The sequence below is a fragment of the Aedes aegypti genome, chromosome 3 (genome assembly GCF_002204515.2).
Source record: "Aedes aegypti strain LVP_AGWG chromosome 3, AaegL5.0 Primary Assembly, whole genome shotgun sequence".
NCBI classification, from domain to species: Eukaryota; Metazoa; Arthropoda; class Insecta; order Diptera; family Culicidae; genus Aedes; species Aedes aegypti.
Window position 1 is genome coordinate 104301765 of NC_035109.1, and position 17985 is coordinate 104319749.

Sequence of the window (17985 nt, forward strand, 5' to 3'; positions counted from 1 at the left end):
TGGTTTGCGTCCGGTCCATTTCGATCGAGCACCAGGCCTTTTTCCATCGGTGTACGAGCAGGATTGCACTCAGCCATTCCAAAACGTGTCACCAGCTTTTCGATGCTGGCATCTTGAGAAAGCTTCAGCTGCCCATCGTCGCGATTGTACTCTACCTTCATGCCTAAGAAGTGTCGGAGCTCCCCACAGTCGGACATTTCTAACTTCGATGCTAGGTCCTTCTTAAGCTTTGAAATTGATTTCTGATTGCGTCCAGCCACCAGGAGATCATCAACGTACAGGATCAGTATTAGCTCGTCGTGTTCATCCAGCTTGGTGTACAGGCAATAATCGTGTTGTGAACGCTTGAAGCCCATTGTGACTATCGCCTCGTTGAATCGCTCATTCCAACATCTGGGAGATTGCTTCAAACCGTACAAGGATTTCACCAACCGACAGACTTGACCTTGTTTCGCAGCTACGCCATCCGGGACTTCCATGAAGATGGTTTCCTTCAAGCGACCATGGAGAAACGCGGTACGAACATCCATTTGGTGGAAGTAGTATCGCCGATGTACGCCAACTGCCAATACGGTGCGGATGGTTGCCAGGCGAGCCACCGGAGCATACGTCTCTTCGTAGTCGTGACCTTGCTGCTGGAGATACCCCTTCGCCACCAGTCGGGCTTTGTAGCGAACCGGTCTACCGTTTTCGTCCTCCTTCAGTCGAAACACCCACTTGGATTTGAGCGGTTTCACATCCTTGGGGCAGGTCACAAGTTGCCAGACATTGTTCTTCTACAACGACTCCAACTCGTTTGCCACAGCACGCATCCAATCGTCTTTGTCATCTCGGCGGGCGATTTCACCAAACGTTTTGGGTACATCTGTGGACAATGGGACAGCAGAAATTGCTCCGTAACCAACGAAATAGTCGAGCAACTTACCCGGAAGTGTGCGCTCCCGATCGCTGCGCCTCACCATCGCTTGTCCTTCGGACTCGTGGTGTTCTGGTTGCGATGGGAGCGCCGATGCTGTTGCCTCGTCCATCTCATCATCGGAATCATCAAGCTGGTCTAGCAGATCTTGCTGGTCTTGTTCTTCAAACTCTCTTGCCACTTCTGGTTCTTGCGTAACGGGTTCGGCTTCGGCTTCATCATCCCTCTTTTTCGTAGGAACATTGGACTACCAATGGTGAATCTGTTTTGGCTTCATTGTCAACTTCATACGGAAAACGACCTTCATCGAACTTCACGTCACAAGCCACGATGATCTTCCGATGAGTTCGATTCCAGAGCCGATAGCCATTCGGCGCGTAGCCGACCATCACCGCTTCACAACTTTTTGCGTCCAGCTTCTTTCGTTGATGACCAGGTATCCAAGCGAAGCCTATGCATCCGAAAATTCGAAGCTTCTACAGATTGGGTTTCACTCCTAGCCACAGTTCCGCGGGGGTCTTCTGGACCGACAGGGCTGCCGTCGGACTCCGGTTCATTAGGTACACACCAGTCAAGGCAGCTTCACACCACATCTTTTTCGGTAATCTGGAATCTATAAGCATAGCACGTACCTTTTCGATGAGCGTTCGATTGAGCCGCTTGGCCACCCCATTTTGTTGCGGGGAATATGCAACCGTCGACTCGATTTGAATTCCTTTGCTCTTGTACAATTTCTTCTGCTCATTGGATCCATACTCCGTGCCTTGATCCACCGTCAGCTTCGAACTCTTCTTGTCAAAAGCCGCAGTCACCATTGCTTCGTATTCTCGGAACCGCTCGAAAACTTGACTCTTTTTCTTCATCAGATAAATCACCGAAAAATGGCTGTAGTCATCGATGAAAGATACGAAATAGCGTGAGCCATCCCACGCCGGGGGGTCGATAGTTCCACATACGTCCGAGTGTATTCTCTCCAGAACCCGAGTTGCACGTTGACGAGTTCCGTCGAAGGGCTCACGGCAATGCTTGCCCTGCACACATGGTTCGCAAAATCCGATCTTCTGTGGCTTCATTCTGATACCTTCAACCATATTGTGCTGGACCAGCTTCAAGATTGCTTGTTGGTTCAGGTGACCTAGCCGACGATGCCACAACTCACTCACCTCAGCTTGACATACATTCGCAGAAGACGCTTGAAGCTTGACATTCAACTCGTACAAACTTCCTTTCAAGTACGCTGTAGCAATAACTGTGTTGTTTTTCTGCAAGGTAGCTTGCTTACCGCAAAACAGCACCGAGATTCCAGCCTTGGCCAATTTCTTGACAGACATCAAGTTGTCTCTTAGCTCCGGCACAAACAGAACTTCGTTGATCGTCATCTGAACACCCTTGTTGCTCACACCTTCGATGGTTCCTTTCTTTCGAGCTTCCAAAGTTTCACCGTCCTTCGCGACGTTGATGATGATGGAACTTGATAGTTTGCTCAACGACGAGAACACGGCAGCATCGTTCACTAGATGATCGCTTGATCCGCTGTCTAGCTTGAAGCTTAATCGTCCGTCACTATTTCGGGCTTCACCTGTGCGACCAGCCATAAAACTTACCGCCTTGCTTCCGAATCCAGTAGCCGAGTTCGCTTCACTGGGGTTCTTCTGCCGGCAGTCCTTCTTCATGTGCCCTTTCTTGCCGCACTTATGGCACTTTCCGATGAATTTCTTCGGTCGATCCTTATTCTTCTCACCTGCAAACGCCGTAGATTTCTCGATCGTGCTGTCCGGTTGCCGTTCGAGCTGCTTGACTTCTTCACCCAGAAGCCGTTGCTTCACTACGTCCAACGTCAGGTTATCGTCACCGTGGTTCTCCAGGGCAGTTATCAACGGGTCATACCTTTCTGGGAGCGTACCAAACAGCGTTAACACCATATCCGGTTCCTTCAAATCCGCGCCTGATACTCGTAGTTGCCGGATCAGATCGTCGAACCGCACCAAATGGTTCCGCATGGTTTCGCCTTCCTGTAGCTTCAAGCGCATGAGTTGCTTCCGGACCACATTCTGCGTCGCTAACGATTTCGTGGCATGGCTCTTTTGCAATGCTTGCCACATACACGGAGAAAACGGAAAACCCATATTTGAGTATTTTTTAACTCACTTTTGAGTTATTTTTCTCTCCCCATTTCATTCGCTCCTTCTATTGTTGTCAGAGAGCGAAGAGCAAAACAACCCAAAAACCGAACCTTAGTGCGTTACCTCAAATTTGAGTAAGTGGCACAGTACTGGAAGTTGAGTTATTTGATCTGCCGATTGAGTGAAAACAACTTAGCCAGTAAGTATTTTTTCGCATGGCTGTAAATGCAAACAACTTATACCCCATCAACTCAAAATTAGGTTAACGCACGAACCCCCGGAATTTGAGTACTTCATTTCCTCCGTGTATGCTTAGCCGTTTTTGCTTCGCGTACCGTCTCCATGCACTCATCTCCCAGGAACCCGATCAACCACGACTTTGCCTTCTTGTCCGCCTCGTCGAACTTCGCTTTTTCAGCAGCTTCTTCCGGGGCATCCTTCGTCAGGGTATGTTCCACTCCCATAGCGTCCAGGTACGCACGTACACGAAAACTCCAGTTATGGAATTCAGGACCTCCTTGGTATTGGGGGATACCGTGCACCGAATCATTGCCGGACGAGCCCATAACCTCTTACAATGGGGTACCGTTTCGAAGGAATGGAATAAGCTTGGAACAAGTGAACAGTTATGAAAAATAACAAACTCTTAGTTACTAGGGTCGGGGGCGTAGCCAAGGATATCTTGATTGTTTAGCTACTTAGATTACATTTCATAAGGGCTTATCTGTATTCATCGATTTCTTTTCATCGTTGCTCTTTTTGCGTTATTGCAGAAAACTGATTATCTTTTTTATAGTTTCGTAAATAAATAATAATAATAAGTTTTGTGCTGTAGGATGAAGAATCACTATATAATCTTCATTAACAAGAAAAATTACATTCTTTTTCTTTCTGGCGTTACATCCCCACTGGGATAGAGCCTGCTTCTCAGCTTAGTGTTCTTATGAGCACTTCCACAGTTATTAACTGAGAGCTTATTATGCCAATGACCATTTTTGCATGCGTATATCGTGTGGCAGGTACGCAGATACTCTATGCCCTGCAATGTCGAGAAAATTTCCAACCCGAAAAGATCCAAGACTGGTGGGATTGGAACCCACGACCCTCAGTTTTGTCTTGCTGAATAGCTGCGGGTTTACCGCTACGGCTATCTGGGCCCAGAACTAAGAAATATTACATATTTATCTAATTTAGCGAAGTTATTAGCGAAAGAGAGAATCGATGAAGAGAAATTGCTTATGTCAGTTAGGACCTATTGAAGTAACAGCACAGACTTGATTTCGAACCATGCTTTCACTTTTCACGTATCAGTCTTATTTGGTTCGCCGACAAACCATGTGCAGACATTATCTACCACAGCTAATTTACTTTCCACCTCAGTCTGCTTGATTTGTAAAAGTATTTCTGCCACTCCATAGCCGGTCTAATTCATTTCAATTGATCACTTATATGTGTCACAACAAAAACTATTTGAATTCAATAGCCTTCGAATAAAGATTAGTAACAGCAGCTCATGTTCAAGTTATATGCACATGTTATGACAGACTTCCCGAATAAAAAATACAATACAAAAACAATATAACGTATTGAAACAGTACCATTCAATATATTGGAAATACAATACAGTATATTGTAATATGACAATACAGTTACAGTACAATATATTGTTTTGAACAGTTCACTGTACGGTATATGAGATTTTTGCAATATAGTGTATGGGTGGTTAAGTATCGTAACAATACAAATATAGATATTTTCTCATACAAACATTTTGAAAATACAATACGATATATTGTTCATGTATTGTCTTGATAAGCAATTCGTGTATTGTTGTACAATATAAAAACAATTCAACAAACTGTATTATGGTTGCATTCGTCGTTACAGCTAATGTCAAGTGACTTCTAAAAAACTACTTATTTTTACTTTTTGAATATTTTCCACCCAACATTTCTTACTTTTTGAACTTGTTTTGTTTATTTCTTTCAGCAAAGCTACATAGAAAAAAGCAACAGTTGTTTTACGCGAAAATAGGAATTTGACCAAAATTGTAAGGTATAAAACCAATTAAAAACAATACAATGTTCTGTTACAATATATTATATTGTTTTTGAATTGTATATCCAAACATGAATAATATTGCTTCGACATTCAATTACAATACGCTGTATTGTATCCAATACATTATATTGTACATTAATGGTTTATTCCATTCACTGAATGATACGTTTTTATCCGGGTTATGTTCCGTTCATATAATTTCGGCTAACTTTCCTCGCTGTGAAAGCTAAATGCATGCTAAATAGAGCTAAAAAATCAAGAATGGCGGACAAACGTGAGCAGTTGTTGTTAGAATCCGGACTGCCAACAACATTTTTCGATCTTCTTTCTGGTAAGGTAATACTGAATATGATTACATTGGAGTTGGTTTTCAGATTTTAACATTGAAATTCGATAAATGTCCGTAATTACTGTCGAAGAACTAGAGGAAGCATTACGGTAGACGAACTTGGCTGAAGAAAAAGGTTTTGCTATGCGATTGCTATGAAGATGATAACGATTTGTGATCGAACTAAAAATGTTTATATTAAGTAAATAAAAATGTATTTTTGTTTTTCAAACCGTATAGTTGTTACTTATTACTACCGTGCAACCCCGCTAATTTGAACGCTACCTCATGCAAACCATCGGGGTTCATTTTTAATTTGAACATCTAGTCACCCTAGAATCGTGTTTCTGGTTACCTCTTTCTCTGTTTTGTTTTGATTCTGCGTTCCGTTCCACAGCGTTTCGTTTCAGTTTACTCCGTTCCATGAGCTAAATGACGTTTGAACCATTTTTAATCTGAACGACGTGCAAATTAGCGGGGTACAAATTAAAAAGTGTTCAGATTAAATGTGGTCAAACCAACGGGGGTACCCGGTAATAAATTGGCGTGATTATTTCAATAGGGCACAATTTTGATTAAGAATGAACGCTTATTACAACTTAGTCGAGCATAAAACTGCACTCCAAAAGAGCCAATAAACAAATGTTTTCATCTGTTTGTTACTAGTGCTGATTTGCAATTATAGCTTTAAATAAACATGCTCGCAAAGGCGTACTAGGATTTTATTCCAAAACCCCCTTATTGAAATATTCATGTCAATTTTAAACGCACATGACTTTATTACATCCATATTTAGTACCAACCCGGAAGCATCATGACAGCTGCCATACAATGTCAGTGTACCGAAAAATTTTGGTCCGTGGTACTGTCAAACTCAATGAAATCGAAATAGGGCGCAAATTAAAATGATGCTTAATGGACATATTTTAATTTTTATTTTTGTTTGGCATTTGTAATATCATTATACATCAGTGATCACCAAACTGAAAAGGTTTTGTGTGGTCCTCGAGAAGATTTTGTACGACCCACGAGCGGGTTTTGAACAGTGGTGTGATGTGGTTCGCACAAAGACATGCTGAAAATTGCTTATAGTAACCGATCCTTTGCTTTCGAAATTCTAGCGTAACATTTGGAATGGGCCTAACTGCAAAATGTAAACAAACTTGATTTTTCATTATTCGTATCTTTTTTTTTACGTAAATTACTCCTACATACTCTTACGGGCATGCAAAATGCATTATTAATGGTAATTTTATTCAAATTTAAAAGGGCCTATCTGAAAATGATAAAACTTAAAGGGCCTAACTGGTCATAAAAGGGCCTAACTGAAAATTTCCATCAAAATCAGTTTGGCCCTTCCGTGCATTTTTAATTTTCCTCCATATTGTTCAATATTTAGCCATTGTATAGTGTTTTTCTCACATAATGGAACCTAGTGAAATATTTGAAAAGGGTCTATCAGCATAACGTAAAAATTGAGATATGCTCGATTGAAGATTCTGTAACATATTGATTGTTACTATTTTAAACTCATTGCTATCTAATAGTTTTAAACTTTTGTTCGACACTCATAGTCTATTACTGGGCCACGTAACGTTTTAAATCTAACATAACATAAAAACTAGTAAAAAATGTTGAATTCAAACATCATCGGCAGATAGGCCCTTTTACGAGTCTTCAAACCAGTTAGGCCCTTTCAATTAGGCCCTTTAATTGAATATGGTTTCAGTTAGGCCCCTCCAGTTAGGCCCTTTTATTAAACTAGTTCCAGTTAGGCCCTTTTGGAATTTGTTAATTTTATTGATTATTGAATAGATTTTCAAAGTTCTAGAACAAAATTAATCGATTATGTGAGAAAATCAACGTTGAATATTGAAAATTCTTTATTGAAGATTCAGTACTATATTGATTATTCATATTTCAAACCCTTTCTCCTATTTATTTATTTATTTATTTATTTATTGATCTCTTTAAACTTAAGACTGTTGTCTTTTATGTTTAAGTGCTGAGGATAAGAATAACATGATTACAAAAAAAAAAACGCTGAGAAACACATTAAAATTAACACAACTTCCAACTTACTAATTAAAATGCTCAAGACACGCCCTTTTGAAACCCCATGTGGAATTAATGGTTTGAATACCAGAAGGTAGTTCATTCCAGAAATGTATGCCTCTTACAAAAAATGAGCTCCCGTATTGTGATGTTCTATGACGGGGGATTTGAAACTTCCTGCCACGCTGACTTCTTAATGGTACTATTTTTGAAAATAAATATGGTGGTGTTTTGGATTGTACAATGTTTTGAAACAAAACAACACTTCTAAGTTTCGTAAACTTATCAAACCTGCAACCAATTAAAAAATGCTGTAAATGAGTCACGCTTGCATATCTGTTAAGATTGAATACAAATCTAACACAACAATTTAAAGCTACTCTAAGTCGATTTATAGTATTTGCAGAAGCTTGCGACAAAATAAAATCACAAAATAAAAAGTGTGGGTAGATTAGGGATTTGAAAAGCATCAATTTAGTCTTTGCTCCAAGACATTCACCTTTAATTCTAAGGGTTCGCAAGGTTGCATATATTTTGCCGCATTGTTTTAGAATAAATGTATCCCATTCAAAATTGCTTTGAATGGTAATTCCTAAACTAAGAACTTCGTTCGAAAACTCTATTTTATCGCCATTTAGAAAAATATTAGGTTCGTTTACTATATTTCTGTTACGTGTAATAAGCATAGCCTGAGTTTTTCGCGTATTTAGAAGGAGAGAGTTTGCCATGGCCCACCTAGAAACATCAAAAAGACATTCGTTTATTAGATTTTCGACTGCTGCTGTTTCTAAACTGGTACAATCAAATAAGATCTGTACATCATCAGCGAAAAGGTGCACCAAACAGTTTCTTAAAGTTGAAGGCAAATCGTTTATATACAGTGAGAAGAGCAGTGGACCTAATACTGATCCCTGTGGAACTCCAGAACTGATGGGCAGCAGTGAAGAAAAACTATCATTATGAAAAACAGTTTGGTAACGATTTCTTAAATATGATCTAATCAAACACACAGCTCTTGAGCAGAATCCAAATTGTCGTTCTAATTTACGACAAAGATTAGTGTGACAGATTGTATCGAACGCCTTAGAGAAGTCCAGAAGAATCATGATAACATGTCCATTTCTATCTAAGACAGTTCCTATGTCGTCAGAAATACTGAGCATGACTGTTTTTATGCTGTGTCCTCGACGATAACCAGACTGGCAAGGTGACAGCAAGTTATGTCTTTCAATGAAGCTACTTATTTGTTTTTTTACAACCCGCTCAAATGCTTTCGATAATGCACTTAGTATGCTGATTGGCCTTAGGTTTTCAAGAGAAGGATTTGTCTTTTTCTTTTCAATCGGAATTATTTTAGAAATTTTCCACATTTCAGGGTAGATACTAGTTTTAATAATTTGATTAAAAATGTATTTTAGAGGTGTGATTAACAATGGAAGAATTAATTTAATAAACTTTACAGGAATGTTATCTAACCCTACAGCATTCGATTTAATATCATGTATGGCGTTGATGATTTCAAATTATTTACTAGTTTTATACTTGTGTTCGACACATAATAGTCTACTAGGTGGCCCATAACGTTTTAAATCTTAAATAACAAAACAACTCGTGAAAATGGTTGAATTCAAACATCATCGGCAGACAGGCCCTTTTACGAGTCTGCAAACCAGTTAGGCCCTTTCAGTTAGGCCCTTTGATTGAACATGGTTTCAGTTAGGCCCCTCCAGATAGGCCCTTTTATTAAACTTAGTTCCAGTTAGGCCCTTTGGAATTTGTTAATTTTATTGATTATTGAGGTGATTTTCAAAGTTTTAGATCAAAATCAATCGATTAGGTTTGTGAGAAAATCATCAATGTTAATAAAAATTCTTTATTGAAGATTCAGTACTATATTGATTCCTATTTCAAGCCCATTCTCTTTTTTACTAGTTTTATCATAATCTTAATGCGAAGTTAGTTGAAAAACTGATTTTTTATCCTGAAAAAAAAAATCAATTACATTAAAAATTTTGAATAATTTTTATTTGTTGCCTCTAGTTGTGGATCGAGTTCCAAAAGTCGCGATTTTCACAAACACAAATTCGTTTGTTTTTGTAACAGCCCTGCAAGAATTCTTCTTATACTTCTTCTTGGCATTACGTCCTCACTGGGACAGAGCCTGCTTTTAAGCTTTGTGTTCAATGAGTACTTCAACAGTTATAAACTGAGAGCTTTTTTGACAAGTTGCCATTTTCGCATTCATATATCGTGTGACAAGTACGAAGGTACTCTATATTCAGGAAAGTAAAGGAAATTTCCATTACGAAAAAACCTGGACCGACCGGAAATGGAACTCAGATACCTTCAGAATGGCTTTGCTTTGTAGCCGCAGACTTAAACTGCTCGGCTAAGGAAGGCTCTCAAGTATAAAACAAGTAAAAAAGTGAATGGGTTTGAAATAGATATAATAAATAAGTTACTGAACCTTCAACCGAGAATATCCAACATTTAGCTATTAAATTGTTTCTCTCTCGCTTTATTTTATTTAAAAACTATGAAAATCACTTCAATAAGCAATAAAATCAACAAATTCTAAAAGGGCCTAACTGGAACTATGTTTAATAAAAGGGCCTAACTGAAACCATGTCCAATCGAAGGGCCTAACTGAAAGGGCCTAACTGGTTTGAAGATTCATTGAAGGGCCTAACTGCTGATGATATTTGAATGCAACCATTTTCACGAGTCGTTATGCTATTTGAGATTACTAACGTTCTGGGCCACGTAATAAACCATAATGAGTGTCTAACACAAGTATAAAACTAGTAAAAAAAAGTGAATGGGTTTGAAATATCAATAATCAATATGTTGCTGATTTTGTATAGAAAAGTTTCCAATACTTAGCTTGTATGATTTGTGTTGTTTTCTCACATAATCATTAAATGTTGTCGAAGAATTATGCAAATCACCTCAATAATCAATAAAATTAGCAAATTCAAAAAGGGCCTAACTGGTTTGAAAATTCGTAAAAGGGCCTATCTGCGGATGATGTTTGAATTGAACTATTTTTACAAGTTGTTGTGCTATTTCAAATTCAAATCGTTGTGAGCCACGTAATAGACCATTATTAGAAATCCTTTATAAGAGAGATTCGCGGAAGCTGACATTTCTGTCAAAGTGTGAGCCAATCGAGCAGCGAGAGCTGTCAAAGTGTGAGCCAAACGAACATGCGTTATGTTTGTTTTGAACTTTTCTTGAGGAGTAATGTAATCCGCTTGAAATTATTTCGGTAAAAGCAATTTTGCATGAAGCAAAAATATGAATGTTTTACTTTTTTAAATTTTTGTCAATGCGGTTTTTAGTTTTTGATTTTTTCGGCTGTTTATTAGTTTTGATATGTAGCCCAAAGATCAATAACGAAACAAAATACACTTTAGAGCAATGAGGAAGTCATGTCCGTGTTACAATATTATTCTCGACGCCGAGCAAAATCAGCACTGCTGGTCTGTTGCCAAATCATGCCATTTTACTTTCGCTTATCTCTCTATAAAGGATCACTAACCATTATAAGTGTCGAACACAAGCGGTTATCCGAAAATGACGTCCATCAATTGGGGCCTCCTCCAATGGGGGGATGTACGAAAATGTGCAGTGCATGGATTGGGTATTAGAAAAAGCGTGACAGAGGGGGTAGAAGGGTTCTAGAAATCCCGAAAAACCATGGACGTCATTTTTGGATCTTCCCCAAGTATGAAACTAGTAAAAAGCGAATGGGTTTGAAATAGGAATAATCAATATGGTACTGAATCTTCAACCAAAAATTTCCAATATTAAGCTATTATATAGTGTTTTTTTCACATAATCGCTAAATTTTGTTCAAGATTTATGCAAACCAATTCAAAAATCAATAAAATTAGCAAATTATAAAAGGGCCTAACTGAAACCATGTTCAGTCAAAGGGCCTAACTGAAAGGGCCTAACTGGTTTGAAGATTCATAAAAGGGCCTATCTGCCGATGATGTTCAAATTCAACAATTTTTACGAGTTGTTGTGTTATTTGACATTTGAAACATAATGGGCCACGCAACAGACTTTAATGGGTGTCGAACACAGGTATGAAACTAGTAAAAATGCGAATGGGTTTAAAATAGGAATTATAAATATGGTATGGAATCTTCAATTGAGAATTTCTCAATGTTTACGTTTTGCAGATAGGCCCTTTTCAAATGTTACGCTAGAATTATGTTTTGACCGCTTGGTAATTCAAAAGATGTCAAATTTGTCTGCGTTTCTCCATGTTGGGGATTGTAAAATATTACGTAACGCAATAGGGAGACGAATGGGGTCTTTCGTAGTGTTACGGTCCATACAAAAAAAAATCCATAGATAATCTGTTACTTGGCGAAGGGAGGGGGCTTAAAATTGGTTATGTTATATTTGAATAATTCCTTAGACATATATGATGATTTATGTCACATTTTTTTTACTTATGCAAGGGATATTCTTTTGCAAAAGTGCAGTGAAGTGTTAAAGTTCAATTAGTAGTTTTTTTTCTTAGTAATTTATCAGCTTGAAAATCAATTTATGTAGTACATATTCAGCCTTTTACTCGCAGCACATTTTTCTTTGTGGATTTCAACACTTTTTTTTCTCATACTCACCACCAAATATCTAAGCTTCAATCAGATAAGCTTATTGGATGAACTATCAAGCTTTTTACGAGCGCTAATATATCACCAGTAATTTGCTCACTTTTTTGTAAGCTGCTGTTGAAGTGTCAAAATTTTTGGACCGAGTGAATTAAGTACAACGTCGATTGAACGGACTCATGCCAAACGTCAAACTGATGGATCCCTACCAGAAAGTAACTAACTTTTGACGGCCATTACCGCTCTTGAAAAGCTGGATAGTTCATTCACGGTCTACTTTTCTTGTCGATTTTTTTTTCTTTTCCGCTCTGCCCGTGTTTGTTTACATAAAATTACTTCCTCACCAATGGTCTTATCCACTGGTGTAGAGCGGGTCCAGATCACGTGGCGATCATACGGGAGCGTGCCCCGCTCAAGTGTCACAATTCTCAGACCGAGTGAATTTAGTACATCGGTGGATTAGACCACATCCAGTGAACAAATGTTCACCGGATGAACAATGCGTGGATGAATATGCAAGAAAAAATCGTTATTTTTTTGTAAACATCGACTGCTGTAAAGATTTTTTTCTAGCTGGAAGTTGCAGTGTGACATCATCGTAAATTAGTTCATACTTACTTAAACGGAATCGCCGAGAATCCAACAGCTGATTTTTCGGTTTTCATTTGACGATTTTCGGTAAAATCTTTACCGAGAACTCGGTAACGTTCACCGAGATCTCGACAAAAAAATTGGATCGCCGAAGTCTCTGTAAAATAAGTACCGAGATTAGGCATTAAAAATTACAGAATTCTCAGCTGTTAGGTTCTCGGCAAAACATTTTACTGAGGTCGGTGAAATAATTTAAGTGTGTAGGCCTATTTTATTGAAACGTAGACCTCTGGTAATGAGTATGAGAAAAAAGTGTAAAAATCGCGCATTTTCGCTTTTGGATTTAATTCGATCCCATTGAAACCCATTCATACACACTCATTTTCAGTTTTTCTGTTCGGTAATTTTTATTACAGATGTACATCTGTAAATCGCAAAAAATACTGAGTTTTCTGCTCTTCGCTGTTAGATCACCGATGTACAGCAATATTTTTTTATTTTACTGAGTTCGGTAGCTATTACTACTGATCATCCAGCTATATTGAAATTTTACCGGAACGACTCAGTAAGATTCAAAAGTCAGTAAAATTAAATTACTGAATCTCGGTGCTCATATTTTTTACTGAGTTTTTTTTTCGGTAAAATAAAATGATAGAAATGAGAAATAATAACAACCCAGCCGCAGTGATCTGCGATGTTGATGACTTCTTCCGAAAAAGAACATTGCTTTTTAGAAACGGATTCCTGCGATTGTTCTAAAACTACTCTGATTAGGGCACACAACCCTCAGAGCAAATATGTTTAGGTTAGGGCTGTTATCTCCATAGAAATTAGCAGCCAGTTTAGTATTCCTTGGCATTACATTTTTCCACCTGATTTTTTATTAGGTAAAGCAATGATCCGTACTTTGAAGTGATTTATCTTTCGTTTATCCGTAACGGTTCCGGATGTTAGGGTTATTTGTTCTTAATGATTGACCATGCATGAATAAAAAAAAAATCAGAGAAAAGGTAAAGGAGCTCCCGGAAGGGCTGGGCTTTAGAAACTGAAAAACTCGTCAATTTAAGGTAAACAAATATTTTTTGCTGAAAAAATCAGTTAAAAATGTACTTTACTGACTAAATCGGCTACTAATGACAGCTGGGAAGCATTTCGAATTACGGAGTTTTCAGTACGTATGTGAATTACCGAGTTAACCCTGCTGTTCAAAAACCCAGTAAAATTTTACCGACTTCAGTAATAAAATCTTAGTGTGTATATTTTATTATTTTTTTTTATAATACGGGCCGCGCCTTTTTTGGAGGGCATAAAAGTTACCCACAAAATTAGTTTTGTGACTAATTATGTTGCAAAATAACTAATCGCGCCCGATAGCTTTACTCCGTTAAGCGATAAAACATGTTCGCCAAAAATAAATGTACTATTATCACTGTATGAAACAGCATTTCCAGCTAAACTAAGCACTAACAAGTCATTCAATCTTTTCACCGAACGAATTGATGCGCGTTTAATTCATTTGGTGTCAAAACTTGGTGCTTTCATAAAGTTTATTCTCACTGCATGAAGAAAAAATCAGACTCGCCCTTATTTCATTTCATTCCATTTGTTTGGCACCCGTCAACAACGAAACAAATTTCCGGTCTCCCATAGTGGAAAATCGTGCCGGCAGCGGTGGATGGTCCCATTGTTTACGCTGCAAGCAGGTACGTGAAAATTGCGTTATCTGTCACTTCGCGGGGGGGTTGTTTAGTACCGAAAATATGTGAATAATATGTGAAGGTCAATTTAACATCACATGAATAACTTTTACATTTGGATCGACAATTGTGTTCAATCATTAATGTGTAATCAAATGAATAACGTATTGTCCCGGTATCTGTGAAGCCTAAGTGTAATGTTATATGAACTGTAACTTCAATATCCGTGAGTCTTCACTGAGCCAATTATTCCGATTATAATTATCTGGAAAATCATATACACGCATCAGAATTCATATTTTATAGGTTTTAGGGATGGTACACAAATTATGTCACGCTAAATTTCACGCTCCCCTTTGTCACGTTTTTTGTATGAGCCCTCCAAAATTTTTGTAAGGCTTGTCACGCTTGGCTTGACCCCCTCCCCCCCCCTCGGAGCGTGACGTAATTTGTGCATGACCCCTTATTAGCACCCAATAAAGACTATATGAAGGTCCAACGAGGTTTAAATAATAACCATATGGAAGCCGTTTGAATTTCACATATAATTACACAAGAAAATATATTCTGTTTATTTAACCAGAGTTGTAGTATTTATGACTACCCGGATAAAAACGTATCATTCAGTGAATGGAATAAACCATTAATGTACAATATAATGTATTGGATACAATACAGCGTATTGTAATTGAATGTCGAAGCAATATTATTCATGTTTGGATATACAATTCAAAAACAATATAATATATTGTAACAGAACATTGTATTGTTTTTAATTGGTTTTATACCTTACAATTTTGGTCAAATTCCTATTTTCGCGTAAAACAACTGTTGCTTTTTTCTATGTAGCTTTGCTGAAAGAAATAAACAAAACAAGTTCAAAAAGTAAGAAATGTTGGGTGGAAAATATTCAAAAAGTAAAAATAAGTAGTTTTTTAGAAGTCACTTGACATTAGCTGTAACGACGAATGCAACCATAATACAGTTTGTTGAATTGTTTTTATATTGTACAACAATACACGAATTGCTTATCAAGACAATACATGAACAATATATCGTATTGTATTTTCAAAATGTTTGTATGAGAAAATATCTATATTTGTATTGTTACGATACTTAACCACCCATACACTATATTGCAAAAATCTCATATACCGTACAGTGAACTGTTCAAAACAATATATTGTACTGTAACTGTATTGTCATATTACAATATACTGTATTGTATTTCCAATATATTGAATGGTACTGTTTCAATACGTTATATTGTTTTTGTATTGTATTTTTTATTCGGGTAGAAGCATTCTAGATTTAATAAGCTTGGTATAGGCCTTTTCATGTGACAGATCCGTCTATGCATTTGTTTACATCGGTGGAGGACCGGTGCTAACACGGGCCTGTCATTTTCATAGAAGAAATGTCAAAGTGCTTCCCGATCAGCTGATTTGAGACGTCATTTGAATAGGCCTATTATATTTATTTTTGACCACACTGTGTTGGACGGTGGGTGCCACGGATTGAATTACAATGCTTTGTAGTGGATGCTACTATGGACATAGTCATTTTTACTGCACTGCTTAGTGATTTTTACCAGGTTATAGTAAAGTTAACAGATTTTTGTAGTCGGTTGAAAATCGTTGGTGCAGTTCTTAATTCTACTGTGGATTCGGTAGATTGTACAACAAAATTTGTTTACGTGCATTGAACAGATCTAACGTAACGCTTTGAAACGTATTTTACGCATGGCGCAAAATTCAAAACGTCAACGAAGACGCCGGCAGATCGGTTTACTCGCGAGCTCAACAAAAACAAAAACTTTTAAGGGGTCGTCCATAAATGACGTAGCATATTAGGGGGGAGGGGGGTCTTCACGCATTTGTGACGATGTGTGACGAGGGGGAGGGAGGGGTCCCAACAAGTGGACGTACACTGAAATTAATGTTGGAGTAACTACAACCACTTCATGGTTCTTAAAATTACTATTCAGAATTATGTTGAAATTTAATGTGTTTGTCTTTATAATTACTGAAATGTTGTTGAAATTACTATGCCAGCAATGGATAAAATTTACTACCATGTGCAGTAAAGTGCACTATTGTCATGTATTGGAGATAAACACAAGATCCGTAATTTTTAATGAGCAATGTTATCATTTTTACCATGTGCATGGTAATTTAAACAACAAAAGCGTAGTAATAATGCCCCCATCAACATGGCTGTTTTCTCCGTCAGCTTGTGAAAAGTTAACACAAGTGTGGACAGAAAAAGTATTATTTTCAGTGTTTTGGGCGTAATATTGAACAAAGTTTTGCTTATTTTTCATAATATTGTACCCATGTTGCTGTTGATCTCGAGTTGGTAAGAAATATTGAAATTTAATACACAAAACAAACAATTCGCTCAACAACTTCTTTTCATGTTGCAGATGATACCATTCAATTTCCAGGCCCAATTAAGTTATCCAAATTATAATTAAGATTAATTTATACTATGTTTCTTGGTGAGTATTCTACCAATCAACGATTTGTTACTTTTTGTAAATTGACGGAATATTAATCGTGCACAATTTTTTTCAACAGATAACTCGAGCGATGTGGAGCATAAGTTGAATTAGCCGCCATAATCGTGGATCAGAGATCGGTGTGAAAGCAAATACGGACATTAAATTCATCACAGGACTCCGCTACAGGCGCCGTCTTCATATCTAAGATTCGCTTTTTATGGATTAAAGAACAATAAATTATTATAGACATTATTATAAAATAAACGATTATGATTTTAGTAATGGAATAGGTATATTGATTTAAAAAAAGTTGGAATAAATATAAAGAGTATTAAAATTTACTATCCGATAGCTGTCTATTTAAACGCATCGCATGGTAAAAAAATTGACAATAATTCGTTCTCAATATTACCATGTAGCATGGTAGTTTTAACTGATGCTTCGAATATCGTCGGCATGGTAAAAAAGACCACACATCCCGTTTGAGATGAATGTGTAACGTAGTCTGCACAAATCAAGTGGTGCGATGTATTTAATTTAAACCATCAACATGGTAATTTTTACTGCAATGCTGCTCTCAGTGTAGCATTTTGAATAATTTTGGTAAAAAGAGTCACTGAAAAAACTGACAAACAGTTTTTTTCTATCAATCTTCTTCGTCTGACTTATCAAACTTGGGTTATGAAATGAAGATTCAACTTCAAAACAGGTTGAAAACTTCTAAGAAATTTCAAATTTTCTTGATAAATACAATCAAACAGATTTTATGAAGCTTTAAATAGTTATGTGAATATTACATTGTATTCGTGTCTAAACTATTTTATTTATAAACAAACAAATTAAAAGCTTAATAAGTTAAGTAAAAATCAATGCTTTATCGACTTGGAAAATATTGTTTTACCATTTGCAAGACATATAATCAACCGTTTTTGGTTTTATTCATATTTTATGTTGGAGCTTTAATTCTTCAAAAGAATACAATATTCTCATTTACGCAAATATTAACGTTATTATAGTAAAGCACGTAAAACAGGAATTTTATTCAGCGCGTTAAATGTTACAGGCGATCTCCACTCAGTCAAA

General features: G+C 37.3%; 1 long non-coding RNA gene across 1 annotated transcript; it reads left to right on the plus strand.

The window, feature by feature from the left end:
* Nucleotides 1-16477: 16477 nt before the first annotated feature.
* Nucleotides 16478-17152, plus strand: LOC110677792. The gene is made up of 3 exons (XR_002501200.1): nucleotides 16478-16757; nucleotides 16825-16899; nucleotides 16979-17152. It is a non-coding gene; the product is annotated as an uncharacterized LOC110677792 (long non-coding RNA).
* The last annotated feature ends 833 nt before the right edge of the window (nucleotides 17153-17985 follow it).